The sequence below is a fragment of the Salmo salar genome, chromosome 23, assembly GCF_965601325.2.
Source record: "Salmo salar chromosome 23, fSalSal1, whole genome shotgun sequence".
NCBI lineage: Eukaryota > Metazoa > Chordata > Actinopteri > Salmoniformes > Salmonidae > Salmo > Salmo salar.
Genome location: NC_138313.1, coordinates 6,867,080 through 6,886,722, shown reverse-complemented (window position 1 = coordinate 6,886,722; position 19,643 = coordinate 6,867,080). Strand labels below are relative to the sequence as shown.

At 46.9% G+C, this 19,643-nt stretch overlaps 1 long non-coding RNA gene across 2 annotated transcripts; it reads left to right on the top strand.

Moving 5' to 3' along the window:
* Positions 1 to 5,721: 5,721 nt before the first annotated feature.
* Positions 5,722 to 19,384, top strand: LOC106584004 (uncharacterized). 2 transcript variants are annotated; one of them, XR_014382280.1, is made up of 4 exons: positions 5,722 to 7,396; positions 9,862 to 9,927; positions 10,114 to 12,396; positions 17,590 to 19,384. It is a non-coding gene; the product is annotated as an uncharacterized LOC106584004 (long non-coding RNA). The 2 variants fall into 2 exon arrangements; XR_014382281.1 differs by having other exon boundaries at positions 9,859 to 9,927.
* The last annotated feature ends 259 nt before the right edge of the window (positions 19,385 to 19,643 follow it).

The window sequence follows — 19,643 nt, the reverse complement described above, 5'->3', positions numbered from 1 at the left end:
GACCAATCTACCGAAGCGCAGCTCAAGAGTAAATATTTATTGCATTTTCCTTTTCCAAATGGGCGGTAATTTAGAATGCATAAGATAATGTATTTACGATAGCATAGCTGCTGTTTCTGTGTTCCTAAATCCTCCCGCTCTTTCATTCAAGCCCAACCCCCTTTCCTTTGTGTAACCAGCCATGATACAGGTTCCGTTCACCAGGGGTGAATTCTGTATGACATCATTGTATTCTGTGTATTTGTAATTCTGTGTGATTAGTTAGGTATTTAGTAAATAAATAATTAAACCCAATTTAGTATTGCTGATTCAACTTGTTAGCCAGGGTTCGTGAAGATAACCAAGAATTTACAACTTTCATTATGAGACTGAAAATAAGATAAGGGTTAATATTGACTGCTACCGATGTAAAATATTACTAAGTATTTTAAGAGTTTATTCGGAGGATAACGGCTCTATAAACGTTCTTCCGTGGTGCCCCGACTTTCTAGTTAATTACATTTACATGATTAGCTTAATCAGGTAATATTAATTACAGAGAAATAATTTTATAGGTTAGCATGTCATATCACTTCATCCGGCATAGCCAAAGACACAACAGCTGTGTATTGTGCTTATAAGGGGTGCGTGCCTGCACCACGGGATTTCATTTGTTTCTTACGGTATATGTTTACCGTATGCATTTTGCGCTTTAGTTTGTAGAGTCGAGGTTTCTCCTCCGTGTGCGTAATTCCTTTCCTGTGGGTGGCGACGACGTTAGTGCGGTTATTCCCGCATTGTTTTTGTGTTGTGCTTTCGGGACCGCCTGAATAAACGTTGAATTACACTGGAACTTATCTGCTCTCCTGCTCCTCATTTCCTACACCCCCCCTCCTACGAGAGGCTCTGTTACAGAATCCCGCACCACCTCAATGGAGTCAGCAGGAGCTGACGCGCTCTCCACGTCCATGGAGGAACGCGTTCAACATCACACCACCATTCTCCACCGTCTCGGGACAGCCATGGATCAGGTGATGGCAACGATGGAGAGATGGGAGAGGGGTGGCCTGCCTACCCCTGCACTCACCACTTACCAACCTACACCATCACCGGGCCCAGCGGTATTCGGCTCGCGCTCCCGAGGGAGTACGATGGGACGACTGCCGGGTGCAAGGGTTTCCTGCTCCAGCTGGAGCTGTACCTGGCAACCGTTCACCCGGCTCCTTCGGGAGGGGAGAGCGTGAATGCTCTCGTCTCCTGCCTGTCCGACAAAGCTCTGGAGTGGGCCAACGCGGTCTGGGAGGGACCAGACTCGGCGAGGGACAACTACCCAGAGTTCACCCGGGTGAGCGTCTGTTCCATCTACGGCAGGAGACGAGGAGCACCCAAGACTTCGCGCTGGATTTCCGGACCTTGGCCGCCGGCTCGGGGTGGAACGACAGGGCCTTGATTGACCACTATAGGTGCAGCCTACGTGAGGATGTCCGCAGGGAGCTAGCCTGCAGAGACGCTACCCTCACCCTGGACCAGCTAGTGGACATGTTCATCAGGTTGGATAACTTGCTGGCTACCCGCAGGCGTCCGGATCAGGACCTGTTGGTTCCACCCCCCAGCACCTCCACTCCAACCCCCATGGAGTTAGGAGGTGCTGCAGCGAGGGCGATCGGAGGAGGAGCCTCCTCCTGCACCGGATGTGGTCGGAGAGGGCACACTGCCGACCGGTGTTGGAGGGGCTCGTCTGGGAGTCGAGACGGCAGGCTGAGCACTATTCGGACACCCCAGGTGAGCCAGCACGAGGCTCACACAGAGCCCCCTGTTGGTCACATATATGTGTTGATTTCTTTCCCTGAGTTCTTTCCCCATTCTCAGCATAAGGCTCTAGTCGATTCAGGCGCAGCAGGGAATTTTATAGACCGTGGTTTTGCGCATAGGTTAGGGATTCCCCAGGTTCAGATGGACAAACCCTTTCAGGTGCACACCCTAGATAGTCGACCATTAGGGTCAGGGGTGGTCAGGGAGTCCACGGCTCCACTGGACATGGTTACGCGGGGGGATCATGAGGAGAGAATTTGTTTTTTCCTCATTGATTCTCCGGCATTTCCGGTGGTGCTGGGGATTCCCTGGTTGGCCTTTCACAACCCTACTATTTCGTGGCAACAGAGGGCTCTAAAGGGGTGGTCAGAGGAGTGCTCAGGCAGGTGTGTGGGAGTTTCCATCGGTGCAACGACGGTGGAGAGTCCAGACCAAGTCCCCACCGTGCGCATTCCCCCGAGTATGCCGATTTGGCTATCACCTTCTGTAAGAAGAGGGCGACCAAATTACCACCCCATTGATGAGGAGATTGTGCGATAAACCTCCAGGTAGACGCCGCACCTCCCAAGAGGAAACGTATGTCTCTGAATCTCTGAGGCAGGGGTACATTCGGCCCTCCATGTCACCCGCCTCCTCGAGTTTCTTTTTAGTGAAGAAGAAGGGAGGAGGGTTGCGTCCGTGCATTGACTATAGAGGTCTAAATTCGATTACGGCGGGGTACAGTTACCCGCTACCTCTCATCGCTACGGCGACGGAGTCATTCCACGGAGCACGCTTCTTCACAAAATTGGATCTCAGGAGCGAGTATAACTTGGTGCGTATCCGGGCGGGAGATGAGTGGAAGACAGCATTTAGTACCACATCCGGCCATTATGAGTACCTCGTCATGCCGTATGGGTTGAAGAATGCTCCAGCCGTCTTCCAATCCTTTGTAGACGAGATTCTCAGGGACCTGCAGGGTGTGGTGGCTTATATCGATGACATTCTGATATATTCCGCCACACACGCCGCGTATGTGTCTCTGGTGCGCAGAGTACTTGGGCGACTGTTGGAGCCTGACTTATACGTCAATGCTGAGGAATGCGTGTTCTTCAAACAGTCCGTCTCCTTCCTGGGGTATCGCATTTCCACATCAGGGGTGGAAATGGAGTGTGAACGCATTTCGGCCGTGCATAATTGGCTGACTCCCACCACGGTGAAGGAGGTGCAGCGGTTTTTAGGGTTTGCCAATTGCTACCGGAGGTTTATCCGGGGTTTTGGGCAGGTGGTTGCTCCCATTACCTCACTGCTGAAAGGAGGGCCAGTGCGTCTGCGGTGGTCGGCTGAGGTGGACAGAGCATTTGATCGCTTGAAGTCTCTGTTTACCGAGGCTCCAGTATTGGCTCATCCGGATCCCTCTTTGGCATTCATGGTGGAGGTGGACGCGTCCGAGGCTGGGGTAGGAGCCGTGCTCTCACAGCGCTCGGGCACGCCACTGAAACTCCGCCCCTGTTCTTTATTTTCGAGGAAGCTCAGCCCGACGGATCGAAATTATGACGTGGGGTCCGGGAGTTGCTAGCTGTCGTAAAAGCTCTGAAAGTGTGGAGACATTTGCTCGAGGGGGCCAAACACCTTTTCCTCATCTGGACTGACCACCGTAATCTGGAGTACATCCGGGCGGCGAGGAGACTGAACCCTCGTCAGGCAAGTTGGGCCATGTTTTTCACCAGATTTAGATTTACAATCTCGTATAGACCAGGTTCCCAGAACACTAAGGCAGACGCACTGTCCCATCTGTATGATACGGAGGAACGGTCCATCGATCCCACCCCCATACTTCCGGCCTCTTATCTGGTGGCGCCGGTGGTGTGGGAGGTGGATGCGGACATCGAGCGGGCATCTCGTTCGGAGCCTACTCCGCCTCAGTGTCCTGCGGGACGGAGGTATGTCCCGCTTGGTGTCCATGATAGATTGATTCGGTGGGCGCATACGTTACCTTCCTCTGGTCATCCAGGTATAGATAGGACAGTGCGAAGCCTTAGGGGGAAGTACTGGTGGCCCACTATAGCAAAGGATGTGAGGGCTTACGTCTCCTCCTGTTCGGTGTGCGCTCAGTGCAAGGCTCCTAGACACCTGCCCAGAGGGAAGTTACAACCCCTTCCCGTTCCACAGCGGCCTTGGTCACACTTATCGGTAGACTTCCTGACCGATCTCCCTCCATCCCAGGGGAACACCACGATCCTGGTCGTTGTGGATCGGTTTTCTAAGTCCTGTCGTCTCCTCCCTTTGCCCGGTCTCCCTACGGCCCTACAGACTGCGGAGGCCCTATATACACACGTCTTCCGGCACTACGGGGTGCCTGATGACATGGTTTCTGATCGGGGTCCCCAGTTCACGTCCCGGGTGCATTCATAGAGCGTCTGGGGGTCTCGGTCAGCCTGACCTCTGGTTTTCACCCCGAGAGTAATGGGCAGGTGGAGAGAGTGAACCAGGATGTGGGTAGGTTTCTGCGGTCGTATTGCCAGGACCGGCCAGGGGAGTGGGCGAGGTATGTTCCATGGGCAGAGATGGCCCAGAACTCGCTCCGCCACTCCTCAACGAACATTTCGCCCTTTCAGTGCGTGTTGGGGTATCAGCCGGTCCTGGTACCATGGCATCAGAGCCTGACCGAGGCTCCTGTGGTGGAGGATTGGGTACAGCGCTCGAGGGAGACCTGGGAGGCCGTCCAGGGGCACCTCAAACGGGCCAAAGGCCGGCAGAAGGCGAGCGCTGACCGCCACCGCAGTGAGGCCCCAGTGTTCACGCCTGGGGATCGGGTCTGGCTCTCGACCCGAAACCTGCCCCTCCGCCTGCCCTGCCGGAAGCTGGGTCCGCGGTTTGTGGGGCCATTTAAAGTCCTGAGGAGGATAAACGAGGTGTGTTATAGGTTACAGCTCCCCGTTATTACCGTATTAACCCCTCGTTTCATGTGTCTCTCCTCAGGCCGGTGGTAGCTGGTCTGCTTCAAGAAGCTGAGGTGCAGGAGGTCCCTCCGCCCCCCCGGACATCGAGGGGCCCCCGGCGTACACAGTACGATCCATACTGGATTCCAGGCGTCGGGTGGGGGGCCTGCAGTACCTCGTGGATTGGGAGGGGTACGGTCCGGAGGAGAGATGCTGGGTGCCGGTGGGGGACGTCTTGGACCCATCTCTGCTGAGTGAGTTTCACTGCCTCCATCCGGATCGCCCTGCACCTCGTCCTCCGGGTCGTCCTCACGCTGCGGGAGCCGTGCGTCGGGGGGGGGGTACTGTCATGACTTCCACCGAAGGTGACTCCTCTCCCTGTTCGGGCGGTGCTCGGCAATCGTCGTCGCCGGCCTACTAGCTGCCACCGATCCCATTTTCCTTTTCGTTTAGTTCTGTCTGTTTTTCACACCTGTGTTTAGTTTAGTTGATTTCGGTGGGTTTATTACACCCCACTGCAGGCTAGGCTGTGTGCGGGATTATTGCTGTGTATTGTGCTTGTAAGGGGTGCGTGCATGCACCACAGGATTTAATTTGTTTCTTACGGTATTCGTTTACCGTGTACATTTTGCGCTTTAGTTTGCGGAGTCGAGGTTTCTCCTCCGTGTGTGCGATTCCTTCCCTGTGGGTGGCGACGACGTTAGTGCGGTTATTCCCGCATTGTGTTTGTGTTGTGCTTTCGGGACCGCCTGAATAAACGTTGGAACTTATCTGCTGGAACTTATCTGCTCTCCTGCTCCTGATTTCCTACACACACCCCTCCTACGAGAGGTGCTGTTACAGTGCGTCCGTGTGTGGGTGTGCGTGCGTGCGTGCGTCCCTCCACCAATCAGACCCTGGCTGTGGTTTGTAGGGTTCTGTCAGCACACAGCTAATTAGAAGACACCCAGGCTCTCCTTTCCGTCATCCACTCTAGTGAGGTTAGTATTTATTCCTCAATCATAATAAATCTGATATAAACCAGGACAGTCCAACTTAATCTGAGATTACAGTTATTACTCATGTTTCATCACTCCAAGGATTGTTTGTTTGCTTTTTGGCTGCCAGTGTTTTGATAGGTAGACTAAAGGTTGCTCATCCACATGGACATTGTAGTATTATTTATTCTAAATGTTAATGAGATTGTGGTGTTGAGGTTGATGACATGTACTGTCTTTCAAACTGATTTGACTGAATTTTAATAAGTCACTGTTCGGCTTTAGATTGCTGCCATGTATCCCAGGTTCACTGCCAAAGAGCTGTTGGACTGTCTCGCACAGCACGAGTACGGGTAAACATTACAGATAAACATGTGATAGAAGCACATGTGGATGTTCTAGTTGACAGGGTATCTAGGGAGTATCTAGCGTGATCTAGTCCACTAATGTGCAGTGATAGGTCTTTGTAATAATAGCATGCCTGGGCAGGTCTCTGGTGCATGGCCCTGCCTGGGAGTCTAGTTTCACCTCATTGTGTCATCACAATCGTGTCATCACAATCACCATGCCAGCCATTCTAAACTATTGTGATACTGATTAGCAGCTGAATTATTCATCACAGTGTCCACCTCTTTCTGGAAATGCCCAATTGCTGCGACTGTAAAATGTCATAATGACAGACACACACACACAACACAGTTTGATGAGTGGTTAAATGAGTTCAAGACGCTGTGTTCTTCCACCCTTTTACCTATTGGCTGGTCATCATATCAAGGTTTTATTATTAGTTAGACTGTCTTGTACTGTACACATGCACAGCTAAAAGCTGAATTGCAGTATACAGAAGGGAAAAAAAGGATGGGAAATGCTCCATTCGTTATTCCCACTGATGGGAATAACGACACTGAATGTAGGCCTAGTTATTTATTTATTCATTCATCATGATGTTGTTGATGGAAATAGGACTAAAATAGGATGTAATTTCATACTGTGGTTTGAATCCTAACTGCTGTTTAAGACTGAGAAATATTTGCTGGGATATTGCATTAACGAACCCCACAGCGATAGTCAATGTTTTATTTCTGTTCTTTTTTTACTGAACTGCTCACAGGAAAGAAATTGTCTAACTTAGTCTAGTTGATACTGTAGTTTTCTGCATAACACTTTATTTGGATAGTCCATCTGTGCATGCTTTACAGGCTATCAGTAACATTTCAACTATCTACTAACCCTTACCCTAGCTGTAACCGTAACCCTTATCCTAACCCTAAACTTAACCCTTAACCTAGCCCATACTCAAAACCTTACCGTAACCTTAGCAAGCAGTTGCTTATTAACATATAGTGTCCAAATAAAGTGTGACTGCTTTCTGTGTTAAACATTTAATTAATTTGGCCTTGGGGGGAAGTTATATAGTTAATAGATAAGTAGGCTATGTTGTTCCTTGTGTTGAATATGTTATGTTGGTGGCCACTGAGGTGTGGGCTGCATCCCAAATTGCACCCTATTCCCTATACAGTATAGTGGACTGCTTTTGACCAGGGGCCTCATTTATCAAAGGTGCGTGGGCACAAAAAAGACTCTAAATCTTGCGTGCGTCAGTTTTCTGCAAAGGCTGGTATTTTAAAATGTTGAACTTGACAGGAAAGTGAATGTTGTTATTTTGGCGGAAATGGAAGTGCTTGATGCACAGGAATTATAATAATGGTAAGCTAATAAAAACATTTAAATGTATGCCTAATGATAAAACAGAAGCATTTGCAGTTGGTAAGAAGGTTGCAGCATTTTGCCTAATATTTATTTTACTTAATGCAGGGTATGTATCTTATAATTTTTTATAAAAACAAATGTATTTTATCAATGTTTCTAATAGATTCGATTTGGCCAAGGGATCCGTGGAATACATTTTGGGGGTTTAATACAGGGGAGCAACTTTCATTGGGGACGGGGGGACATGACCCCCCCACATTCGGAATTTTTTTTGTCCCCCCCAGTTTTATCATTGCGCTGTGATACAAAACTCGGCTCCGGTGTGCTTTAGGACCATGCAGACGCCTCAGAGCGGTCAGGTAGGCCGTTTTCCGGTTTGAGCTGGCTGGATTTAGGACCACACAGACACCACAGAGCGTGCCGGACAGGCTGTGTGACGGCAAAGCTTCTGAAAGGCTGGCGTATAGGACCAGCACAGGAGAGATTAACAGAGGCAGCTGCTGTCTGTGTTGCACTTTTTTTACGAGTTGTAAAAGCAAGGAGAGCAGAAACTGGCTACTCTTTAGTTGACTAATCTAGCTGGCAAACTACTATTTATTCCCAGCGCTGAGCTAGTAACTGACATTCATATTAGCAAATTTTCAACCCTCTTGACTGAAATGAATGAACTACTAGCAGTTAGCTAGCAGTTACCACAGCCAGTTCAGCTCTAGCTCGCCTCTAGCTACAGTGCATTCGGAAAGTATTCAGACCCCTTGACCTTTTCCACATTTTGTTATGTTACAGAAGAACATACAGGTGTGCCAAGCTTGTAGCATCATACCCAAGAAGACTCGAGGCTATAATCACTGACTGCCAAAGGTGCTTCAACAACTGAGTAAAGGGTCTGAATACTTACCGTAATTTCCGGACTATTAAGCGCACCTGAATATAAGCCGCACCCACTGAATTTAATTTTTTTTAAATATTTTGAACATAAATAAGCCGCACATGTCTATAAGCCGCAGGTGCCTACCGGTACATTGAAACAAATGAACTTTACACAGGCTTTAACGAAACACGGATTGTAACAAAAATAAATAGGCTTTAACGAAACACGGCTTGTAACAAAAATAAATAGGCTTTAACGAAACACGGCTTGTAACAAAAAATAAAAAATTAGCAGTAAGCTTTAGTTGTCTTTTTGCACTGAGTCAATTCCTCACGCTGCTGTTTCCAACGTCTTATCATCGACTCATTAAGACCAAGCTCCCGTGCAGCAGCTCTATTTCCTTTTCCAACAGCCAGATCAATCGCCTTCAACTTGAAAGCTGAATCATATGCATTTCTCCGTGTATTTGCCATGATGAGGGTGACAAAATGACTACCGTAATCAGAATGATGGGAAGTTTGAGAGCGCTCGATTTAATCTAAACAGTAATCAAAAAAGTTGTTTGACCTTAACCTGTTCGGCAATTTCATTGGTCTAATGAAAGCTTCATGCCGCCCAAAAAACTGAGCACCTCACAGAATGTGTTTTTTTGGATAAAAAAAAATTGAAAGCGGGAAAAATCCATATATTAGCCACGTCATTGTTTAAGCCGCGAGGTTCAAAGCCTGGGAAAAAAGTTGCGGTTTATAGTCCGGAATTTACGGTATGTAAATATGATATTTCAGTTTTCTATATTTAATACATTTGCAAAATAAAAAAAAGAAGTTTTTGCTTTGTCATTATGGGGTATTGTGTGTTAAGTTCATGTTTTAAGTATCCCTATATTTCTGTTATTACGGTGCTATCACTTTGTTATTAGTGCGCCTGCACAGGAGTGTCGTTGTTGATGAACCTGGCCTGAGTGGAATGGTAACCATGTATTGTGCTAATACGGTTGAGTAAACGCTGTTAAACTGGAACCTTGTTGTTGTGTCATTTTGAGTTAACATTGTGTGTAGATTGATGAGGGAAAAAACAAATGTAATCAATTTTAGAATATGGCTGTAACGTAACAAAATGTGGAAAAAGTCAAGGGGTCTGAATACTTTCCGAAGGCACTGTATCTGTCAGGTAGCAGTATCTAACAGCTGTTGTGTGAATGAAAATGTTTTGTAGCCTTTGTTTTGTCTCGTTTCAACAGAAGTACATTTGACGACGTACCATTGCACCATTAGCTAGCAGAGCTTGCCTAAAGTTGGCTAACGTTAGCTAGCTAGCTCACTAACTTTAGCTATTATTTTTGCCTCCATCACACTACAATTGAATCAAATTAGGAAACCAATGGCCAAACGATTGAAGACCGATATTCTGACGTTTTTGTCAGCGAATTATACGTTTTTATTAGTCAGTATAGCAATGTAACATTATTGATCTGTCAGTTTCCCTCGCAAATTCCCTACTTTTCACACTGACACTGTATAAACAGCTCTACAGGCTTCACTGTCATGGTGCACAGTCAATACAAAACACTATGCTCATCATGTCTTAGCAGGATCAGATGGTGACAGGTGTCCCTGCAGGGTCAGACAGCCAGGGAAGACCAGTCTACGGAGCTCAGGTGAATTTTGCAGTATATTATAACAATCAGTGAATGGATACAAAGTTCCAATCTTGAGTTTATGGGTAGGCTACATTCTGGGATCTGGGAATAATGGTAAATTAAGTTATTGAACCATTGATTCTATTCTTGGATAATATATAAATGTACAACAATGTAATTCTTTGTCATGCCTCATCTGAGCAGGATCAGATGGTGACAGGGGTCTCATCAGGGTCAGGCAGCCAGGGAAGACCACTCTGTGATGGAGCTGAGGTGAATTTTTGCAGATACAACACTATTTTCTGTGCAGCAAACACTGGACAAGCAAGAAGCTTCAAAGATTGAAACTATTTTAAGGCAGTCTGACATAGAGGCTTTTCCTGATGACACACAGCATGTAAAACTAAAATGTGAGGAAGACCTGGGAGACGCTATTGATGATAATGAATGGATACAGATACGTTAGAATGCCCAGTCATGTTCATATATTCTCAGACAAAAATTACTATAACATACTATATGCCAGTGAAACTGAATATCATGCACACAGAAATGTACACATGGAAATGTCATTATTCTGCTGGAGTTGTAAAACACAAAAGGGGACATATTTGCATATTTTATGGTATTGTGAAGGCTGGCTGAATTCTGTCACAGAGTATGTTCTTCTATCTCAGCATGTCTACAGATTTTCCCTTCTCCCTGTTTTTGTTTGCTTGGAAATGTTGATACTGGAGACTGTTATCAGAAGAAACAGTGCAACCTAGCATTTATAGTGGCTAAGAAATGTATTGCCATTAATTGGAAGGTTGGTTATCCTCCCACAATGGATGAAAGGAATGTCAAGTTAAGTATCACTAGATTTGATTTATTACAAGATTAAGTTTAGACTGTATACATTTCAGAAGGTATTTATGCCTTATATGGAATGCTGTACGACAAAAGGAGTATTGAAAAAATGCCCACGTCAGGGAAGAACTATTTAGGCAATCCCTAGCTGCTGGGCTGCTGAGTCGTGGCCCTGGGGGTCTGCTCTACTGTTGGTTGTCACTGACGTTCACCTAACACACCTGAAACCAATGATGAATGTTTCACTAAGATCATAAAGCTGAGTGGGGTGTGTTGGGTTGTGGCGCTGCAGGGCGGTAGACCCTTAGGGGCAGGACCGGGTGACCCAGCTATATTGTGTGCAGATAAAAAGAGCTCTGCAGTAATATTAAGTCTATGATATGAATTAAATTGAGAATCTGTGTTATGTGTGTTTTTATACAACTTTTGTTTACCAAACCTTTCCTTGAGACAAAACAAAAGATGGGAAGGAAGTTTTGTTGGGGGAGAGAGTTGCGTTATTGACTAGACTGGTGGGGGTTGGGCATGCAGGTGGCTCGGGCTGGCTGAAATTTGATGTAGAGGATGTCTCAATAAAGACAATCAAAAGTCTTTGTACTTTATTTGTAAGAGTTGTTCATTTGTTAGGCTATTGGTTAAAGGTGCAACCGAATATTGATTATTGAATTATCATTGATCTAGTTCAGTCTTATCAATCACTTAAACCTATTTAATAATGATCTCTTACCTAACTTGATGACTGGGCATTTTTGCTTACTTTATGTTGTTCCAAATACAGATGGCTAGAAGGGCCATTGGTCATATTAGGTTGTGTAGAAATGTAGGAAATGTTCCTTCACAGGGCTCGAGACTTGGTTTGTCCGGCCATGCACTGCTGAAGACATAGTAAAACTCCTTGTATACAAATTTTTATCTCACTCAAATTATGAGGGGGTCCCTAATGAATTGACTATCACAACAGGCATCCCCGGACCCAAAAAGTATCAAAACCCCTTTTCTAGTGTTCTCACTGATCTCTGGACTTCTATTACAGTTTACAACCCACTGTGCATACCATGCTGTTCTGTATGAACATAGTACTGTTTGGTATTCACCGAAGCACCAGAGACACACACACACACACACACCCATGTCCCAATAGAGTTGTCATCGTGCTGTAGGGTCAGTGGCTTACACAGAGCGGAATGCCGTCGGGCACAGGGGATAGGTTACATCACATGCCTCACAAGACCTGTCATCACTACCTTTCATCTCACCCTGTCCACACACATAGTTGGCATTTAGCGTTTGAGTGTGCGTTTGTCTCTGTGTGCATGTGTGTGTGTGTGTGCACCTGTGTGTGTCTTCCTGCATTGTTTAACCTGCATCTATTATCTTACATAATTAATTCCCTCAGAGCCAGACACAACCTTAAAAACTGCAACCTTATCACAGCTACCAATTACCAGACAATAGTTGGTCACCAGTTACCGCTGGCTACACAGAGGTTATGTCAACACACACACATTAGTGATCAACAGCTCAGCCACACAGAGACAGAAACGCCAGAGGGTGTGTGACTGTGTGGTGTGGTGTGTCGTGTGCTGCCCAGCCAAACATCGCCTCCAGGTGGGGGAGCGATTTCACAGGTTTCAGAAGGTAAATAACTGCATTTCAGAGTTATGTCTCCTTTGTAATTGAGTTCTATTCCATTCCGTTTAGTTGTTACCTTTACGAGGGCCTTGGAGTAGATTGCAAATGAGAATTCCGGTTCCAGTTTCTTATGAAAGAAATCAACCAGTAGTACTCCAAAGGTCATTTTCCAACCTGTTGAATGAAAATAACTTCTTTCTGATAACTTGTTTTATTACCAAGGTTATGACATAATACACTGTTTACATAGTGACCAGTAGGGTTTGTGAACAGCAGAGCCCAAACAATATACCAATATTGGCATTTGTCACGTCTCCTCCCCTGGCATTCGACGTCGGGTGGTATACTAACCACCGGTCCTGGGATCCATCATTATGCACACCTGGCATCCATCATGACGCGCACCAGCAGATCATCATGATACTCACCCTTCCTGATTACCTCCCCAATATCTGTCACTCCCTTGGGTTCCTTCCTCAGTCAGTATTGTTCCTGTGTAAATGCCACTGTTTGCAGGTTCAGCACCTCCGTGCAGACACATCTACCCTCTGTCGGTGGCTGAGACCCAGGCCATGGAGGATTACATCCAAGAGGCGCTCCAACAAAGTATATCCACTTCTCCTGCATCGGCTGGTTTCTTCTTTGTGGCCAAGAAGGATGGAGGGTTATGTTCCGTATACTAACCACCGGTCCTGGGATCCATCATTACGCACACCTGCAGATCATGATACTCACCTGGACTCATTACCTTCCTGATTACTTCCCCTATATCTGTCACTCCCTTTGGTTCTATCCCCAGTCAGTATTGTTTCTGTGTATATGCGTAAACGCCACTGTTATGTTGTCGCATTTCATGTTTGTTGTGTTCATAAACGTTTCACCTGCACCTGCTTCTTGACTCCGTTACAGCATTTTACTGATATATAAATATATATCGGATGATAAATCCACCGATATTCAATGAATAGGATTAAAAAGGCAAATGTTCCCTTTTTTTAAACTTTACTTGATCAAAAATGAGGTTACTGCTGGAAGTCGCAGACTCAATAGCCTTGGTTTCTCAAATGACTGCTTCGCCTGATTCACCAACTACTTCTCAGATAGAGTTCAGTATGTCAAATCTGAGGGCCTGTTGTTCAACCTCTGGCAGTCTATGGGGGTGCCACAGGGTTCAATTCTCGGGCAAACTCTTTTCTCTGTATATATCAATGATGTTGCTCTTGCTGCTGTCAATTCTCTGATCCACCTCTACACAGACGACACCATTCTGTATACATCTGGCCCTTCTTTGGACACTGTGTAAACAAACCTCCAAAACGATCTTCAATACCATACAACACTCCTTCCCTGGCCTCCAACTGCTCTTAACCTTTTCACATGTGAGTTCCAAATATCTCTAATGGTCGCCCCAGCGTGAATTGTTTATGCACGTGATGTCAGAATGCACTCATTGTTCCAAAATGTGATTATTACGCAACAGGACAGTTAACACGCGCTGCCTGCTAATTATGTATAGGTGTCATGGCTGTTCAAAGGATCGGACCAAAATGCAGCTTGTTCGTAGTTCCACATATTTTATTTACCGTGAAACTAAATGCAATACACTAAATATTTGAATACACAAAAACAACAAACCGTGACGCAGAGAGAAAACACACTACTCAAAAGATAATCACCCACAAAAACAGGTGGGACAAACATCAACTTAAATATGACCTCCAATTAGAGACAACGACAACCGGCTGCCTCTAATTGGAGATCATGCCAAACAAAACCAACATAGAAATACAAAAACTAGAAACTGAACATAGAAATACAAAACATAGACAAACACCACCTGTCACGCCCTGACCTACACTACCATAGAAAATAACAACTTACTATGGTCAGGACGTGACAGTACCCCCCCAAAGTCCGCACCTACAAAAACAACAACCCCCCCCCCAAAACAACAACCCCCCCAACAACAAAACCCAAAGGGAGGGTAGGGTGGGTGACAAAAGTTTATGGCGGCTCTAGTGTTACACCCAGAACCTTCCTCTCCCTCCGATCCTCCAGCAACGGAGGTGGCTCCGGCTCAGGACGTAACCCCCGTTCCGCCCGCAGATCCCTCCGCTTCTGTAACACCGGCCTGTGGATCATTATCAGAGGAATCGGACTGTAAATCATTACTGGAAGCTCTGTGCTGCAGACCACCACTGGAGGTTCTGGCCTACAGACCGCCGCCGAAGGATCCGGGCTGCAGACCACCGCCGAAGGGGGGCATCGCCGGAGGCTCCGGACTGAGGAGCATCACCGGAGGCTCCAAACTAGGGAGCGTCGCCGGAGGCTCCGGACTGGGGAGCGTCGCCGGAGGCTCCGGACTGAGGAGCGTCGCCGGAGGCTCCGGACTGGAGAGCGTTGCCAGAGGTTCCGGGCTGAGATCCGTCTCAATAGGTTCCGGACTGTAGGCCGTCTCAGTAGGTCCCGGACTGTAAGCCGTCTCAGTAGGTTCCGGACTGTAGGCCGTCTCAGTAGGTTCCGGACTGAAAAACGTCGCCGGAAGCTCTGGACGGGGAACTGTCGCCGGAAGCTCTGGACGGGGAATTGTCGCCGGAAGCTCTGGACGGGGAACTGTCGCCGGAAGCTCTGGACGGTGAACTGTCGCCGGAAGCTCTGGATGGGGAACTGTCGCCGGAAGCTCTGGACTGGGAATGTGCACTGGAATCCTGATGCGTGGTACTGGCATGGGTGGCGCCAGACTGGTAACCCCCACCTCAGGACGAGTGCAGGGAGCAGGAACAGGACACTCCAGACTGGGCATGCGCACTGGAGGTCTGATGCGTGGGACTGGCCTAGGTGGCGCCAGACTGGTAACCCCCACCTCAGGACGAGTGCAGGGAGCAGGAACAGGACACTCCAGACTGGGAATGCGCACTGGAGGTCTGATGCGTGGAACTGGCCTAGGTGGCGCCAGACTGGTAACACACACATCAGGGCGAGTGCGGGAAGAAGGCACAGGACGTACCGGACTATGGAGGCGAACTGGAGACCAGGCATGCTGAGCAGGCCAACTCCTTCCTGGCTGAATGACCATCTTCGCCCGACACCGGTGAGGAGCTTGCACCGACCGCACCGGGCTGTGAGTGCGTATGGGCGATATAGTGCGCATCACACCATAACCCATTGCTCGTTCCTCAGCACGCCCGCTCCGCAGTGCTCTCAATGCCAGTACCTCTCCGGAATCTTGCGTTGAGCTCCGCGCTTGACTCCTTGACTGGCTCCGGTTCACTCCACGGCTCTCTCCGATAAGCACGGGAAGTTAGATCAGCTTTTAGAAAAAGCTGTTGCGCAGCAACTCACTGCCTTCCTGAAGACAAACAATTTATACAAAACGCTTCAGTCTAGTTTTAGACCCCATCATAGCACTGAGACTGCACTTGTGAAGGTGGTAAATGACCTTTTAATGACGTCAGACCGAGGTTCTGCGTCTGTCTTCGTGCTCCTAGATCTTAGTGCTGCTTTTGATACCATCAATGACCACATTCTTTTGGAGAGATTGGAAACCCAAATTGGTCTACATGGACAAGTTCTGGCCTGGTTTAGGTCTTATCTGTCGAACAGATATCGGTTTGTCTCTGTGAATGGTTTGTCCTCTGACAAATCAACTGTAAATTTCGGTGTTCCTCAAGGTTCCGTTTTAGGACCACTATTGTTTTCACTATATATTTTACCTCTTGGGGATGTCATTCGAAAACATAATGTTAAATTTCACTGCTATGCGGATGACACACAGCTGTACATTTCATTGAAACATGGTGAAGCCCCAAAATTGCCCTCGCTATAAGCCTGTGTCTCAGACATAAGGAAGTGGATGGCTGCAAACTTTCTACTCTTAAACTCGGACAAAACAGAGATGCTTGTTCTAGGTCCCAAGAAACAAAGAGATCTTCTGTTGAATCTGACAATTAATCTGGATGGTTGTACAGTCGTCTCAAATAAAACTGTGAAGGACCTCGACGTTACTCTGGACCCTGATCTCTCTTTTGAAGAACATATCAAGACTGTTTCAAGGACAGCTTTTTTCCATCTACGTAACATTGCAAAAATCAGAAACTTTCTGTCCAAAAATGACGCAGAAAAATTAATCCATGCCTTTGTTACTTCTAGGTTGGACTACTGCAATGCTCTACTTTCCGGCTACCCGGATAAAGCACTAAATAAACTTCAGTTAGTGTTAAATACGGCTGCTAGAATCCTGACTAGAACCAAAAAATTTGATCATATTACTCCAGTGCTAGCCTCCCTACACTGGCTTCCTGTTAAGGCAAGGGCTGATTTCAAGGTTTTACTGCTAACCTACAAAGCATTACATGGGCTTGCTCCTACCTATCTTTCCGATTTGGTCTTGCCGTACATACCTACACGTACGCTACGATCACAAGACGCGGGCCTCCTAATTGTTCCTAGAATTTCTAAGCAAACAGCTGGAGGCAGGGCTTTCTCCTATAGAGCTCCATTTTTATGGAATAGTCTGCCTACCCATGTGAGAGACGCAGACTCAGTCTCAACCTCAAGTCTTTATTGAAGACATATCTCTTCAGTAGGTCCTATGATTAAGTGTAGTCTGGCCCAGGGGTGTGAAGGTGAATGGAAAGGCTGGAGCAACGAACCGCCCTTGCTGTCTCTGCCTGGCCGGTTTCCCCTCTTTCCACTGGGATTCTCTGCCTCTACCCCTATTACGGGGGCTGAGTCACTGGCTTACTGGTGTTCTTCCATGCCGTCCCTGGGAGGGGTGCGTCACTTGAGACGGGTTGAGTCACTGACGTGGTCTTCCTGTCTGGGTTGGCGCCCCCCCTTGGGCTGTGCCGTGGCAGAGATCTTTGTGGGCTATACTCAGCCTTGTCCCGGGATGGTATGTTGGTGGTTGGAGATATCCCTCCAGTGGTGTGGAGGCTGTGCTTTGGCAAAGTGGGTGGGGTTATATCCTACCTGTTTGGCCCTGTCCGGGGGTTTCATCGGATGGGGCCACAGTGTCTCCTGACCCCTCCTGTCTCAGCCTCCAGTATTTATGCTGCAGTAGTTTATGTGTCGCGGGGCTAGGGTCAGTCTGTCACATCTGGAGTATTTCTCTTGTCTTTTCCGGTGTCCTGTGTGAATTTAAATATGCTCTCTCTAATTCTCTCTTTCTTTCTCTTTCTTTCTTTCTCTCTCTCGGAGGACCTGAGCCTTAGGACCATGCCTCAGGACTACCTGGCTTGATGACTCCTTGCTGTCCCCAGTTCACCTGGCCGTGCTGCTGCTCCAGTTCCAACTGTTCTGCCTGCAGCTATGGAACCCTGACCTGTTCACCGGACGTGCTACCTGTCCCTGACCTGTTGTCCCAGACCTGCTGGAACCCTGACCTATTCACCGGACGTCCTACCTGTCCCAGACCTGCTGTTTTCAACTCTCTAGAGACAGCAGGAGCGGTAGAGATGCTCTCAAAGATCGGCTATGAAAAAGCCAATTGACACTTACTCTTGTGTTACTGACTTGTTGCACCCTCGACAACTACTATGATTATTATTATTTGACAATGCTGGTCATTTATGAACATTTGAACATCTAGGCCATGTGCTGTTATAATCTCCACCCGGCACAGCCAGAAGAGGACTGGCCACCCCTCATAGCCTGGTTCCTCTCTAGGTTTCTTCCTAGGTTTTGGCCTTTCTAGGGAGTTTTTCCTTGCCACTGTGCTTCTACACCTGCATTGCTTGCTGTTTGGGGTTTTAGGCTGGGTTTCTGTACAGCACTTTGAGATATCAGCTGATGTAAGAAGGGCTATATAAATACATTTGATTTGATGTTTGGAGGAAAAAGGGGGAGGCTTGCTAGCCGAAGAACACCATCCCAACTGTGAAGCATGGGGGTGGGTGGCAGCATCATGTTTTGAGGGTGGTTTGCTGCAGGAGGGACTGGTGCACTTCACAAAATAGATGGCATCATGAGGCAGGAAAATTATGTGGATATATTGAAGCAACATTTCAAGACATCAGTAAGGAAGTTAAGCTTGGTCGCAAATGGGTCTTCCAAATGGACAATGACCCCAAGCATACTTCCAAAGTTGTGGCAAAATGGCTTAAGGACAACAAAGTCAAGGTATTGGAGTGGTATTGGAATATCCAATAAATTTCGTTCCACTTCATGATTGTGTCCCACTTGTTGTTGATTCTTCACAAAAAATTACAGTTTTATATCTTTATGTTTGAAGCCTGAAATGTGGCAAAAGGTCGAAAAGTTCAAGGGGGCCGAATACTTTCGCAAGGCACTGTACATATCCTTCGCCAAACCCACTGGCTCCAGGTCATCTATAAGTCTTTGCTAGATAAAGCCCCGCCTTATCTCAGCTCACTGGTCACCATAGCAACACCCACCCGTAGCACACGCTCCAGCAGGTATATTTCACTGGTCATCCCCAAAGCCAACACCTCCTTTGGCCGCCTTTCCTTCTAGTTCTCTGCTGCCAATGACTGGAATGAATTGCAAAAGTCACTGAAGCTGGAGACATATCTCACCCTACTATAAGCATCAGCTTTTAGAGCAGCTTACTGATCACTGTACCTGTACACAGCCAATCTGTAAATAGCACACCCAACTACCTCATCCCCATATTGTTATTTATCTATTTCTCAACTGGCCTACCTGGTTAAATAAAGGTGAAATAAATAAAAAAAATGTCCATATTGTTATTTTTTTTTGCTCTTTTGCACCCCAGTATCTCTACTTGCACATAATCATCTGTACATCTATCACTCCAGTGTTAATGTTAAATTGTAATTATTTCGCCACTATGGCCTATTTATTGCCTTACCTCCCAAATCTTACAACATTTGCACACACTATATAGAGTTTTTTATTGTGTTATTGACTGTACGTTTGTTTATCCCATGTGTAACTCTGTGTTGTTGTTTTTGTCGCACTCCTTTACTTTATCTTGATCAGGTCGCAGTTGTAAATGAGAACTTGTTCTTAACTGGCCTACCTGGTTAAATAAAGGTGAAATAAATAAAAATAAATAACAAACACATTTAGCATCTCCTGTCTTCCACACATACTGTAGCCTACGAGCCACTGATGCTGACCTTTGGAACATTTTAAAAAGTCTAATATATGTAATATAGCCTACACCACAATAAATCCATGATTTATTTTAGACAGGTCTAAAGAAGCATGATATGAAGAAAATGTATTCTATTTCAGAAGAACAGAATGGCATACTCTGATTTGTCCAT